Source organism: Octopus bimaculoides, chromosome 10, assembly GCF_001194135.2.
Source record: "Octopus bimaculoides isolate UCB-OBI-ISO-001 chromosome 10, ASM119413v2, whole genome shotgun sequence".
In the NCBI taxonomy this organism is placed as follows: Eukaryota; Metazoa; Mollusca; class Cephalopoda; order Octopoda; family Octopodidae; genus Octopus; species Octopus bimaculoides.
Window position 1 is genome coordinate 72,835,519 of NC_068990.1, and position 15,487 is coordinate 72,851,005.

A 15,487-nucleotide genomic window follows, 5' to 3' on the forward strand; every position below is an offset into this window, starting at 1 on the left:
GTCACAAAGAGAGGAGTTAATTTGGGATTGCAAAAATGGTGCAAAGTCCAAAGTCGATTCTCAATTTAAACTAGGTTCCAGTGGGGAAACATGGTCACAAAGAGAGGAGTTAATTTGGGATGGCAAAAATGGCGCAAAGTCCAGCAAGGACATGAGAAGAGAAAATTGATACAATGATAGGACAGACGAGCAATAACTTACTTTATGACATAACTGATGAGAAAAAGGTACATAAGGCTTTGGAGATCATAATCTTAGTAAAATAGCAATTTTTGTACATACTTCAACATCTGACTTAAAACTATCCCAATTTTTCACCAAATATCTTGGGCAAAATATTGGTATCAAAATTTGGAACAAGTCCAGCAATTTCAGGGAGGGAGTAAGACAATTACATCAGCCCCACTCCTCAACTGATACTTATTTTATTAACTCTGAAAGGATGAACAGCAAAGTGGATCTTGGAAAAATTTGAACTCAGAACATAAAGACAAGACAAATTGTTGTAAAGCATTTTGCCCAGTGTGCTAACAATTTGGCCATCTCATTTTGAAACATGTGAAGGTTGTTGACAAGAAGAGCATCCAGCCACATAAGTGTCTGCTCCAACATACTCTCATCTAACCCATGCAAACATGGAACAGAAGACATTATGATGATGGTGGTAGTAATGATGATGATTTGTAGTTGTTAATTACTACTTTTAGTACAAACTATCCTACACTGACAATTTTTTATATTTTGGCATCTGAAGCAGCTGGAGAAATGATAGTTTGACCAAAAGAACTGGCTATTCCAAGCAAAAATAAATATTTAAAAAATTGCATTTGGCCAAATTTGGACATATGACAGTTTAGCATAATAGCAATGGTTTGTAGAAGAAAGTAGCAGGGATCATGTAAGATGGTCATTTAAATCAAGAAATGCTTTGGTGTGAATCTGAACCATTTTCCATTCAAATAACCAGCCAGTGCATGTGTGCGTGTGTTTGTGTGCAGTGATGGTGATGTAAGAAAACGAGTATTAGAAGACTTTAAAGTGCTCATGGAACATAGCTGCAACAGAACTAAATGGCTGTGATCAGGAATGAACTAAGTGGAAACCAACCTATGTGTATGCCAGTGGCTAAAATTAAGGTAGACAAATATACATAGTTTCTGCATTTGTCATCCATTTACATTTCAAAGATTGAGATAGGCTGTGCATGCTGGATAATTTTCTGATTAAAATTACTCTCACACAGAATCAACTCCAATTGCTAAGTAAAGTTCGTAAATAGATCGCTTACTTCTATATCTACACACTATTAATATTCCAGTAATATCCAAATATATAAATACGATTAAAATTATATTTCTGTTCTAAAAATGTTCTTTGCAGCAGAGTAAGACAAAACAAGAATGTTAAAGAAAAATTAAAAATTTTTTCTCTCTTTTCAGCCATGGGCATTAACAAAATCAAAGCTTGGTCAGTGTGCTTGACAACATAGTCAGACAGAATGTGAAAGAGCAGAGACTGTTATAACTCTGAATGTAGAATGCTACATCAGGTAGGCAGCCAGTGAGTCAAAATCTTCAAACGCTTTGCAGAGTCTAGCTGTGCAGTAAAGTTTTAATTATAGTAGTAGGTAAGTTGTTCATACAGTATAATTGGTGTTAGTAGTGGTATCACAATACCAGGTGTATAACAAGTGGTTTGCACAAAGGGAAACCAAAAGATATAATAGTGAAAATAGTATGGGAAATGTGAGCAATCGAGAATGAGATGAACATACTTTATTTGTAAGAGGGCTAGAAAATATAGGAATTAGAAATAGTGAATATTGTTTAAGAGAGGTAAATACACTATACCTTAGATAATGTGATACTTATGATTGACATAAACACTACAAATGGTATGAGATAGCAATAAAAAAAATAAAAATTTAATACAATTAAGGCTACAGAAGAGAAGTTAAAATTATCAAATCCCATTCAATTTTAATTTTGTGAAAATGGTAAAAGAAATATAAAAATATGAAACATGATATATCACACACACACAGATATGTAAAACACACGCAAATGAGGGTTAAAGAAGAGAACATTTAAAAATGAACTTTACAGAATATAGCTGTTTTGATTAAATATCATATATGAGATAGTTCACTTACTGGAAGTTGCTAAAATTAAGTGAAAGATAACTTGTGATCTTTCTCTTTGTAAGATTCTTAAGCAGGCAAAACACTCAAAAGGCGTTCTCTGTGATGATTACCATGTAGATTTAATAGGTAATTTGACTGTTTTACCTTCTCGTTTCAAAGGTCCCCAAAGTCAGAATGTTCTTTGGTAGAGAATTAGAGCAAGATCAAAACAATTCCTCTTCGTGTGAGCATCTTCGAAAAGTGAAAACTTACCTGAAAGTAAATAGAAACAACCAGTGAGAATTTATTATTTAGCATTTAGTTAAGCTATGCTAACACGATACAATAATAGAGAATACTTTATTCATTTATTATGTTTTATCAAATCAAAAACTGTTCTGCAATGAAGAACAAATGCACAAAAATACATAGACGGCTACTACTGGTGAATTTAATTTAGGATAATAAAAAATAAAAGAATCAAGATTCAAGCTCTCTTTTTACTTTTTTTCTTTCAAAATTACAACAAACATTGAAAAAGACAAATTGAATTATTACACCTTTCCTTATCCACGGCATTCACTAATTCAGATGCCAAACATATAAAACTTAAGAAGAGTCAGTTTCATTCAAATTCTTTCATTCTCACTAAATGTTTGTCTATGAGTCAGGTGTACATACGAAATGCTGAAAATATTAAATTAGATGGAGTCACATACAGTAGATTTGAGCAAACCTTCATGTCAGTAAGAAGAATTTTTTTCCCTTCTTTTTTCTTTAGGGTTGGTATACACGTAGAGTTACAAATGATAACATTAATTGGATAGCTTTCAAAAAGTTTTAAAACAATTAGTCACTAGCTTTTACTATTTTCTAATCTTGTTACTGCAATTTTCAATAAAAATCAGGGAACTTACATCTTGTAAATGTAGCTCTTTATACTTTTGACTTTCTCTCTTTCTTTTCTTTGGCTTATCTGAATCAATTCTCTTTCAAGCTCAGATTGCACATGCACTAATCATTATTTGCTTGAATCCAAATGTATCAACTCAAAATGTCTTGCTGAAATATGAAACACTATCTCTGAAAATGAGTCATATTACCTATAATTTGTGCATAAATAGGAATCTCTGAAGACTTACAATGGATGCAAATTTTCAGAATACATTTCTAATAATGCTTGCTCAAGGAAGCTAAAGAATAATGTAGGTTAAGCAATGTGTTGTTTTAACATTCTACACTATGACAAGTAATACTATAAAGTAGATAAACTAATATTTTATTATCCTATGCACTAACGAAACAAAGAGAACCAATCACATGAGCCTTCTGATCAGAAGTTTCTGTAAACAGATACTAAATAAGTTCTATTGACTTAAGGCAGTCAGATATTTGTGGCATTTATAGTATTCATGCCTTTCCTCAGGACATTGTCTAAACAAGTGAAAAATAAAAGCAACTATAAGAAATTGAATTTAGGTCAGAGACACTTAAAAACTATAATTATTTTAGAAATGAATTGCAGAGAATCTATCCGCCCCCCCCCAAAAAAAAAAACTAGGTATAACATCAATCTAAAACTGATGTGCAATCACTTGCATATAAAACTGAAATATGGAATTTAAAACACAGATACACCACAGTCTCAGACAAAGAAGCAATGCTAACATCTATTATGGGGCCTTCAAGATCAAAAAACTAAATGTCATTGATATTCAATTCTAACTTCTACAGGCTGATGCCTCTAACAAAAATGAAAGTAGGGAAAACATTCTAAAAAGTTGCAAGTGTGAAGAATAAGGATTTGGTGACATGTTTCATACAGGATTTAAGGGGTGAGACATAGTAAGGATGACTGTTGCAATTGCTTACTCCTATTTCAGCCCTGTTAGGGCTGATCGGTAATCAAAGGCTCTCCAATACATACATACATGCATGCATGTATGTAAGTATGTATATATTGGCATGGTTGTGTGATTACATACTGCACTTTGTAAACATGTAATGTGAGGTTCAGTCCCACAGCACAGCATCCTGAGCAAGTGTTTTCAACTATAGCCCCAGGCCAAACGACACCTTGTGAATAAATCTGTTAGACAGAATCTATCTACCAAGTTCCACTGTGAGTGTGTGCGTATGTGTGTGTGCGTGCATATACGTTAAAACACATACATGTTAATGAACATATATATATATATGCATGCTCTTGCCCCTCCACCTCTAAAAGCTTTAAACATGACTGAAATATAGATTAAACCAGCACCATTTTTTGAATGAACATCTGTGCTTTCCAACTTTCTTCAAGTATCCAAACAACCTTCAAAAGTATTTAAGTATTTAGTGATAATTCAAATAAAATAATTCAAAAATTTTAATAATTTAAAAGTGATGTAAAATAATAAAAAAACAAGAGCACTCAGAGAACTCAAACCTCCGTTAAGGCAACACCAACGTCCTCTCAACGATTAGCCAGAGAATATTTTTTAAAATGAGAATATTTGAAATAAACTTGACTGCCCTCACAAACAAGAATACTAAAAATGAACTCAACTACTCTCAAAAAGTAAGTAAAAAAACCAGAAAAGTAATCCAGAAACTTTGTCCGGTAGACAATTGATTCCAAAGTCTAATCAGTTTGTGCCAGCTATGAGGCCAAACATCCCTGGAAGTTTCATCTGAATACATCCAGTGGTTCTTTAGATATCTTGTCCACGGACAAACAAACAAACATGACTGAAAACAATACCCAGTCTGGGAATTGAACTCACAATCTCAAGATTGTGAGCCCGATGCTCTAACCAGAGCCATGCACCTTCACATGTGTGCGTGCACGTGTATGTGTGTTTATAGTTGTTTGTCCTCCACCACCACTTGACAGCCGTCATTGGTTTGTTTACATTCCTCCCCATAACTTAGCAGTTCAGAATAAACAACTGACGCAATAAGTAACAGGCTTTAAAAAGTAAATCCTGGGGCTGATTCATTCAACTAAACTCCTTGAAGGTAGTGCCCATGCCAGCATGGCTGCAGTCCATTGACTGAAAATCTTATTTCTCTCATGGTGTATTTCTTTAAAATGCAAACTAGTGTGAATGTATAATTAATGTTATTTATAGCAAAAAAAAAAAACAAAAACATTTATCACCTGTATTTTTTTTTTTTTTACTCTGAAGTAACTTATATCAATTTTTTATCCACTTCACAGTACTTGATAATTTAGATACAAAAATGGAGAGAAATATTTTTTTTGTATATTATAAATCAATTTTAGTTAAATGTCATCCTTCCACACACCACGTTTTGTTATTTCTGATTTGTTTTAAATTTATGATGCAGAAACACATATGTCGAAATGGAGTGGGAAGCGAGGCAGGATGCTAAATGCTTCCTGACTAGAACTCGGTTTTGTTATTGTGAAATGAAAAAGATACCAAATAATAAATAAAGACTGCTCTTGTTTAGAGACAGGGTTAATTTTCTTAGTGTATTGTTATGAGATGGCAATGAATGAAAGAACGAAAGGAAGAAAGAACAGAATAAAGAATGAAAGAAAAAGAAGATAGAAGGAAGGAAGGAAGGGAGGAAGGAAGGAAACAGAAAGAGAGAAGGAAAGAAAGGAAGGAAAGAAGGTAAAGAGGAAGGAAAGCAAAAGAAAAGAAAAGAGGAGAGAAGGAAAAGAAAGAAAAGAGAAAGAAAGGAAGGAGGGAGGGAAAAAAGAAATGAAGGAAAGAGAGAAGGAAAACCAAAGAAAGATGGAAAGAGGGAGAGAAAGAAAAGAAGGAAAGAAAGAGAAAGAAAAGAAGGAAAGAAAGAGAAAGAAAAGAAGGAAAGAAAGAGAAAGAAAAACAAAGAAAAAGAAAAGGGAAGAAAGAGAAAGAAAGGAAAGAAAGACGGCAGGGAGGGAAGGAAGGAAAAAGAAAGAGAAATGGACACACTATAAGCAAATGAGGAAGATAAAAACAAAAATAGTAAGCAAGAGTAAAAAGGAGTTAGAGTAAGAACTGAAAGAGAGGAAGAAATAATGAAAATATGGAGAATGGAATAAGTATGTTTAAAGAAAAAGAAATGGCAAATAGAAGGAATAAATTGAAGAAAAGAAAACTGGGAAAGGAATGATAAAAAAAAATATGAATAATGACAAGGAAAAAGGTAGAATGTGTGGAAGAAAGAATGAATAAGTTAAAGATAAAAAAAATAATAAAGAATGGTTGTAAGAGAAAGGTGAATGAGTGAAATAAATAACTGGCAAGTAATGAGTGAGTGAAAGATGAAGGATGGAATAAAAATGGGAGATAGAAATAAAAAAAACAGAAGCAAGAAAATATAAGAAAATAAAAAAATGGAAAAGCAGAATGAGTAAAATGAAAGAAAAAAAGATACATAAAAGCAAGAAGGTCAAAAAAATAAAATCAAAATGAAAGAAGGTGGCAGAAAGATGAAGACAGTTGATGAAAAAGGAAGATGAAGAGGATAAAGAGAGCAAAGGTAAAAAAAAACTGAAGATGAAAAATATATTAAGACTACCCCGCCCCACTGCCCAGCCCTCTCTATGATGTATTACATGAGGTGGAGGTTGTTGTCAATAGACCTGTCTGCGATGGCACATGTTTGTGCATCACTAATCAGACCACTGCCGACAAGTGCCAACCTCCTTGACAAGACCTTGGCCAAAATTCTGGAATCGACATTTAGCACAGTTATGGGCTGACGATTTATCAGTGTGATCATCCTTGTTAGGGTCCTTTCTCAGCAGCAGTACCCTCACTACTTGACTCATAGAACGGGGGGGGGGGGTCCTTTCTGTTCTCTTTTAATTGTTTGGGAGCTTTCAGTTGTTGTTTGTGATATAGCACTTGTTGATGACAATGTTCCTTCCTTTGTTTTTGTTGTTCTTGCTTCCTTAGTGTTTGCTTTGGTTGCAGTTGGTTTTAGTGCTGCAGCTGCTGTCATTGTTGCAGTTGCGATCACAAACTGCTCCGGTTTTTGTTGCTGCTATGGAGGTGTCCTTTTTTTTTTTTTCCTGTGGTCAGAAAGCTTTGAGATGGTTTTTGTCACCATAGAAGTGCCATCTTGACTTTCTGCACTCAACAGCCACATACAATTGTTGTGAGTCATCTGGAATATTGTTTAGGTTCAGAGAATATTCCATGCTTCGGTGATACATTTGAAATAATAGCTTGGCCCAGCAATTTTCTTTCTCTAACCTCTGGATTCATTGAATATCAATTTAGTCTTCGATGTCAATGAAAACAGCTGCCACCAGGCAGCTAAGTGTTTACTACTAGGAGCAAATCTACTATCTTTATTCTTACTACTCTATGGCCAAAGTAGATTGCTACCAAGATTAGTTCGTTACTCCTTAGGGTTGTTGTGGAGTGCTTCCTGGCTTCATCTGCTGTTGGGAATCTCACCTATATTGAGCTGTAATTTTTTTTCCCTGACAACATATGTTTTAGTGTCCCAGAGGGATCTGAGGCACTTTTCTATTGGCTGCTGTGTTGCCAGCTCTATTTTATTACCTTTGAGCACCTAAACAACAATTTTGAAGCTGGTTTCTTGCCGAATGGATTCCAGTATGTTTAAGGTTACATCGTGTCCAGATCTCGAAAGCATCTTCTTCACATTTTTTAAAGTGTGCACACTGAACTACAAAAGGAATGATAAGTCAGGCATTAATGTTTGCATAAGTAACAGAAGACATCAGCTCTTTGGCTAGGACTGCATTTTCCAGCATATGAGTCAGATTTTTGAGACTAAAATTTACAGCCAAAATCAGGTAGGTCTACTTATATGTCAAAATGATTTTGAAGGACCAAAAATTTCATGTGAAATTCAGAAAGAATTGGAAAAATAGTGACAATGCTTAAATGTTTACACTACTTGTTTGCACTGTATACAAAGCCAGGAACTACTGCATGTCAACACTCAGCACATTTCACTTGCTGTGATTCATATGGTAACATGATCAAACCAAGGAACATCTCACACATACCCATACATATATGTATAGACACACACACTCACATAATAGTACAGGAATACATACATGAAAATTGTAAATTATGATGTGTGTATGTGTCTATTTAATTAATTTCAAAAGAGAAATTAAGAATAAATCAAAATTAACGTCCATCAAGTTATGGAAGTTTGTGAATGTATATACAGAGATTATTGTTGCAAGCATTAGAAATTAAACTTAATTTGCAAATTGATTGATATAAATCCAAAAACAAGCCATTTATAAATTCAAATTCAAAAATAGTTTCATAGAAATATGGAACAACACCCCTACACATGATTTTATTTATATATATATATATATATATATATATATATATATATATAATTGAAGTGATAATACACAAACACACACACATTTGTGCAAGTACACTGTTTTACTCACTTGCATTATGTGTAGATGCGTAAAAACACATAAGAGCAAGCTCAGAAAGCAAATTGTATGAATTGATAAACTATAAAAGATTCAAGTCTTTTATTCTGTGAAATGTGAATGCATGGATGAAATTAATGAGATTATGTTTGAACATAGGTGGTATCTTAAACACAATCACATTAACAGAGCTCCCATGTTTTGTCACAGTACTAATATACATTAGAAAAGCTGCTGAGAAGTAGTGTTGGAATTAATTCTAAATTTGTTGGAATCTTATAAAGATTGATAATATGTCTTGTACACATGGAGAACAATAATAGAGTAGGTAATCAAATTATATAATAAAAAATATAGTGACACACATGTATACACACATATATATATAAAATGTGTGTGTGTCTGAGTGTGTGTGTATGTGTGTGTATGTGTGTGAGAATATGGAGGGGAAAGTGATAAGATCACAAACAACTAGCAGTAAGGTTGGCAGCTGCTACCTTAGCAGCAGCAGTACTGCATCATATCCATTGTCAAGTAATATTTCACCTTCAAGGAGCCTATCTTGCCTGAGTGGTGCAGGGTAGAAGGCAAACTCACAAGGAATTTGTCACCTTGCAAATCTGAAATGAACAACTACAGTAAAAAGAAGAAAAAGGAAAGGGGTAAATGCTGCACAAGTCCTAAGAACTGAACCAAGATCCTATAATTACCTACATCTGCATTGGTATTGGACACGGGCTGAACATAACAGCTGGTTAACTACACACAGTCCATCACACATTAAATATATTATACACTGACATATATCAGTGTGGGATGTCTTGGTTAACTACTAGAAATTCTGTATGAAGATATGTAAGTTATTTATTAGCATAAATTAGAAATCTCTCTGTCTCTCTCTCCCTCTCTCTGTTAGTCCGTCCTCCAAAGGGAGATAACTCTTATCTTATTGAATTTATCTCCCTTAATTACGATATCTATCGGTGTATCTATCTAGTCACACACATATGCACGCGCACACACACATACATACACTAACCAGTGTTACCATATGATAGCTAACATCAAGTTACGTTTGTAATTAATTCATAGTTAAACAGTAGTATTGTTATTGATAATATATTTATGACCAATATACATTTGAAAAACTTGGTTTATTTAATTTCATTTTAATTAATAGATATTTGAAAAATTACTGTTCATTTCATCATTTTATATAACCACCATGAAATTTGTTATAATTATGGTACCCTTTTAACATCATCTGTTATTACCTACGTTATCTGTTACTACCTACAAGGGCTAAAGTATATTATCAACATTACTCATCAAATGACAGATAACATTCTGGTATCATTTATACTATAGAACATATTATGCTCTCAGGTATATGAAGTCTGAGACAATAAAATAAAGTTATAATATTTTTTTCCATTCAAATCACCATTAAAATAGCTAAAATATTTTTTATGTAAAATTAAAAAATGCAATTGAAATAATGTTCAGACAAATATTTAAGGTGATGTATTACTTACTAGCTTAAAAAAAAATAAAAGGACTTCTATGACTGCTTCTAAAATGAAAATATGATGAAAACTTAATATATTTCTTTGATATGAATTATAGCATTTCATCAATAGAGAATATTGTCTTTGCAGCAACAGTTACAATGATGTATGGAATGATGCTACGTTATTTATTTGTTCTGAAATCATTAGAAATGACAGCATCAAAGAAATATTTCCTATTAAGAACACAGCTTTCCTTTGACCAGTAACTGAATTTTAAGCATTAGAAAACTCCCATTGGACCATTTGAAATGAAAAGAAACACAAACATAGACAGCTATTCTCTTTGATTATCATGCTGCAACATTTAGTTCAATGTCAGACTTGCATGGCTCTGACCTTGATCTATCATATTCCGATGACTGTTTGGTAAATGAATTATTTTTGCAAATATCTACTAACATAATATCCATAATCTACACTGAGTTGGTCACTATCCTATTTGTCTGCTTCATAAAACGCTTCATAGTAAACAACGAAAGCTATTTTCTCAGTATTGCAAGGCTATCCCTGTACTGGCATCCTTGTATTTATTGTATCTTGTGCAGAAAATTCTAAAATACCAAGTTTACTTAACAACTGAACAAAGTTAAACAATCTAAATTTTTATTCTATTTTTGAGCTACCCACCAAAACACACTCCTCAAATATTTCTATACATTTTCCAGTTATATCTAGCAATTCAGTGTTTAACCTGTGACAACCTCATATACAACACAGGATGAATATTATCCTAAAATCAGAATATCAAGATCTGTGAACATATATCTCTATTTAATACATAACAAGTATTCAGTCGACAGATCTTGCTGACTTATTAGCAAGTATTCAAAGATGTTACCAGAAACAAGAGAGGAGTCAACTACAATAATTCTAAATATATGACAATTCTCTGGTAATATGCTAAAAAAAAAAATGAACAAATATCAAGTGTTTTATTTTTTTCTTCAAAATCCAGTATTTCCAACTTAATTTATGTTCTCATGTATATAATGTAATTGATTATTCATGAACAAACAATTTCAACACTCTATTTTATTTTAGTTACCATGTGGATTTCACTCTATTTTGGTATATATACACTATAGAGTTGCCAAGTTAAATCTGATTCAGTAAACAAATAAAACAAAAAAATTTTCAAAAATAAAAAAATTCACTAAGCTCCCAAGCTTCCCTCATCACATCAGCTTGAGAAGCCTTTTTCTTTTTAATTTTATTCATTTGTGTAGTTTACTCTTTAGAGCCCTAATATTTACATTGTGTCATTGCTGGAAATAAACTTGCATTGGTGTAACATTTAAAATCAAACTGATTAATAGCAAAGAATTCAAACATGAAATATATACGAAGAGATTTTATACACACACACACACACACAAACACACACACACACACATAAAGCATTTAATCTGTAATTTTTAAAGGCTTTAAAAGAAATCTCAACTTAGATTTTAACGGCTAATTTACATGAATTAACTTATTAGTTTTGGTAGTTAGGATGCTAATATTCTGTAAAATGTCCAAGTGAAAAAGCTCAGTATTGTGGTCTCAATGAGTTCTTAATTCAAGTAAACTTTGTGATAGGTCACAGATACAGTCTCTTTTCTCTCCCTCCACCCATTCCATTTTTCTTCCTTGCTCATCTTGGCACTTATTCAGACAATAATTTAATTAGTACAATTATTTTCACAAGTCAGTAACACTGGTCTTTTGTCTACAATCTAGCAGAACAACAAGAGGCAACTTTCAAACTTAACTGAAAAGCTGGACATTTTAAGGAAAGAGATATATATCCACATTTGAAATTGTGCCAATAGCAACATTAGACATGGTTAGTGCAGTTAAATTGTATTTGTTGTCTCAGACAATCAGTGAATGAGAGGATTATCATTTAACAGACACACACACATACATATACAATACTTTTAGACTCATCAAATATTAAGAGGTACATGAAATGCTACAAAATGTAGAGTTACAAGCCCAAATGGCCATAAACAAGCACGCATTTATTCAACCTTGCCAAGGTCAGATGGAAACATCAATATATTGATTTCAGTAAAATGATCATAGATTAGTTTAAGCTGAGTAGCATAGTTCATCTGGAGTCCAGGTCTAAAAGTTATTTGGTGGGGGCCAATTCATATTTTAGCTTCAACAGACCTCAACAAGATATGCTATTTTTATTAGAAAATCCCTAAGTAAGTAGGCATTGTTTGTGGAATAGAAACGAGACACCAAAATCTTGGAAGGCTGCCACAAGGATTTTAAACACTGGTCATTAGCATATGAGAAACAGACCAGGCAACCCATATCAAAACAGCTGGTGGCATACTGACCTTAGAAATGGAATATCCTGAATTATAAAAGTTATTTTTTTTGTTTTCTTATTTTCTTAATTTTCTTTCTTTTTAATATTAACATTCCGTTTAAAGGTCTAGCCCTTGATTTTATTTAGAATTCATACAAAATATTTCAAAAATCTGATGTAATATTTTAAGATATAAACAATCAGTTGATTATAATTTCATAAAGTAATATTCATGAAATATAGCATAAAGATTAAATCCAATAGTATGTCAACCAGTTTTATATATTGTACAAAATGCAATGAAAATATATCATGCTCAACAGAAGAAAAACAAACAACAAATAAACCAAATTAAACATTAGGAAAATTTTAAAAAATCATTTCATATAGTGAGCTACAACAAATGTCATAAAGCCTATTTAACAAATTTCTTCAGACATATAGAATTTGTAATCCAATGATTTTTTTTTTTTATCCTCAAGAAATTATATTTTCATTCAATATCTTGATAAATTGATATGAAGTCTCTCTGCTATACAGTTTATCTTTACAATTTTTATATTGTATCGTATTTAATGATATGCTTAAGTTCATAATACTTAAGCTATAAAAACTAAAAAGATCAGCTTATGGCATTAATGTTAGGATAGGTTTTCCTTAATGCACAATATGAAAGTTTTGTTTCATAGAAAATGAAACTTACTCAAAATAGAAATAATAAAACAAAATGAATAATTGAATTTTCTAGTGCAAGGCTTTAGCACTTTAAACCCAAATTATTGTTAATAATCAGCTTTTAATATATATTGAAGAACTACATTTAGTCAAGTTGGTTGTGTATTAGCTTCCCAAACATAAAAATCCATAGTTAAGGTTCCTTTACTTGGACTACACTGTCATTGACAAAGACAATTCTTAATATACAAGACTATTCAATCAAATAGCCTAGTTGACCTAGAAGTAAGCAGTTATCATAGAGAATATGTGAATATGCAATAAATTCTTAACAAGTTCTACAGCTCTTGTTTTAATTCTTCATTTAAATAGCTTTACATACTGTTCAACTTACAACTTCTGCTATGCACAATACTTCAAAGCTTCATAACAACTGAAGGAACTACAATTAAAATGCGGCAAAATTGCAATAGCCATGCAAATAAAGTAACGAATAACTGTCGACTTCCAGTTAGATGATTTTTGCTCTGCTAAAGGTGTGAGTATGAATTCTCCAAGTAAGCACAAGGCATTAGATATTTAGGACTGGGAGATGATATTTCATTAGGTTTTTACAAGTTTTCCATAGCCAACATCCTCAACTTTATTTGTCAATTATCACTGAGAGGTGTATTAAGCTAGTTAATGAAGTAGGCTTACTAACTCAAAACCCTGTATAGTGATATACAGCCTGGAGAAAAAAAAAATAAAAGCACTTTGCCAAGAGATCATCATGCTTAATTTAGAAAGCAAGTGTTATGCTTGAACATATAAGGTATCAGACTCCGAACTATACAGACATTAATTTTTACACAATAGACATTTACTGTGTTCCTGCTCACGATATTAAGACCAATGTGACCAAAACTTCATGCCACTTTAACAATCATTAATTATCAAGTAATTTACTGTAAATGCGCATATACATGTAGGTGAAAGGTACACATAGAGTGTACAAGCATTTGCGAACTGTATATGTGAGTGTGAGTACGCATGCATACAGACAGACAGATCGATAGATAGAGACAGACAGAAAGAGCATGAAATTATTATATGTATATGTATATATTTACAAAGGAAGCATTATTTTTCCGATGTACAAATAAATCCAGATTGATTTGCAATGCAAGACAATTTTACAAGTGATGATTCCAAATGACCAGACATCAATATGAAGCAAACTTTAAATTCTGCAGGTCAAATATTTCTTCTGCATTTTAGTTTATTTAGAATGAAATATGCTACTGGTACTTAGTTGCTTGGTTACGTAAAAATAAAATGGCTAAGATTATCCTAAACTGTAAAATGATTAAAATAGGACATAAAGAAGAAATTAGCAGAGATTTTAGTGTTTTAGTACTTTACTTTTTGTTATTTTTTCTCTGAATTAATAATACTACTTAGATGTTTTTTGTAAGAAATATAGAGAAATAAAGATTTACCATTTCCTAAAGAAAAAAAAAATTATCCCAAGTTAATGCTTACAGCATCAGTAACATTCACTATTGGAAAGTAAACCTTTCTAGCCAAAACAATCGAGTTGTTTCTTACACTAAACTTTATTATAGGTTTATACTATATCATACTACATATTGAACCAGTATTGTTTTTTATCAAATTAAAATATCTTCAATTTATTCCTCTGCAATTTCTATGGGCCAATTTACTTGTAATTCAACGAAATTCATGACAGAAAGCATTACCTGGAAATGTTGCTTGTGCAAATTATAAGACAGTAACATAATAGTATATATTCTGTGATAGTAGGAGTTTTAGTATGCTAAGGCAGAATCGGTCAGATATTGTGACATTGTGGTTGCATGAAAGTTTCATATTTAAAAAGAGACCTGCTCCCACAGAAACTGAGATTTAAAAACTGAGACATGGTTAATATGAATAGGCTTGGTTTTATGAAAGTAAAAAAAAAAAAAAGTTAGCAGACAAGTGTAACAAAGAATTTATATGCAAAGACAAGCAGGAAGGGTAAAAGTGCACACACACACATACACAATGTTGGTAAAGGCAAAAGAGGAGAATTTGGTAGGTTGATTAGTATCGGTGTAGATGTAAAGTTCATTTGTACAAGAAGCAAAGAAGATTTACAGAAGATGATAGAGAATTCTTCAAATGGAACACTGATGATGAGCAGACAACTTAGTGCTGTAGATTGAATTCTATGTTCTTTTGTTTGTTTTTTTTTTACTTCCTTTTATTTTGCTTTTATTTATCATTATTTTTGATACACTAGCAGCTTAAAGCTTTAACCACTCTTAGAATGAAAAGAGAGAAATATTAAAAGAAAAAAAAAATGCAAAATTTTTTTTGTGAGGACTTTAATAAGTTTAATTAAACCAATTTCAAACTATAAATTATTTCTTGAA

General features: G+C 32.1%; 1 protein-coding gene across 6 annotated transcripts in view; it reads right to left on the minus strand.

Annotated features, from left to right (window-relative positions):
* Positions 1–15,487, minus strand: part of LOC106880698 (zinc finger protein 629) — a 411,919-nt gene that overhangs the window by 210,348 nt on the left and 186,084 nt on the right. For 3 of the 6 annotated variants that reach the window (XM_052971293.1, XM_052971292.1, XM_052971294.1), the window contains one exon: positions 2,153–2,395. The exons of the other annotated variants lie outside the window; for them this stretch is intronic. The gene's annotated coding sequence lies outside the window, so the exon portion shown is untranslated. The remainder of the gene's footprint in view (positions 1–2,152; positions 2,396–15,487) is intronic. 6 annotated transcript variants of the gene reach the window in all.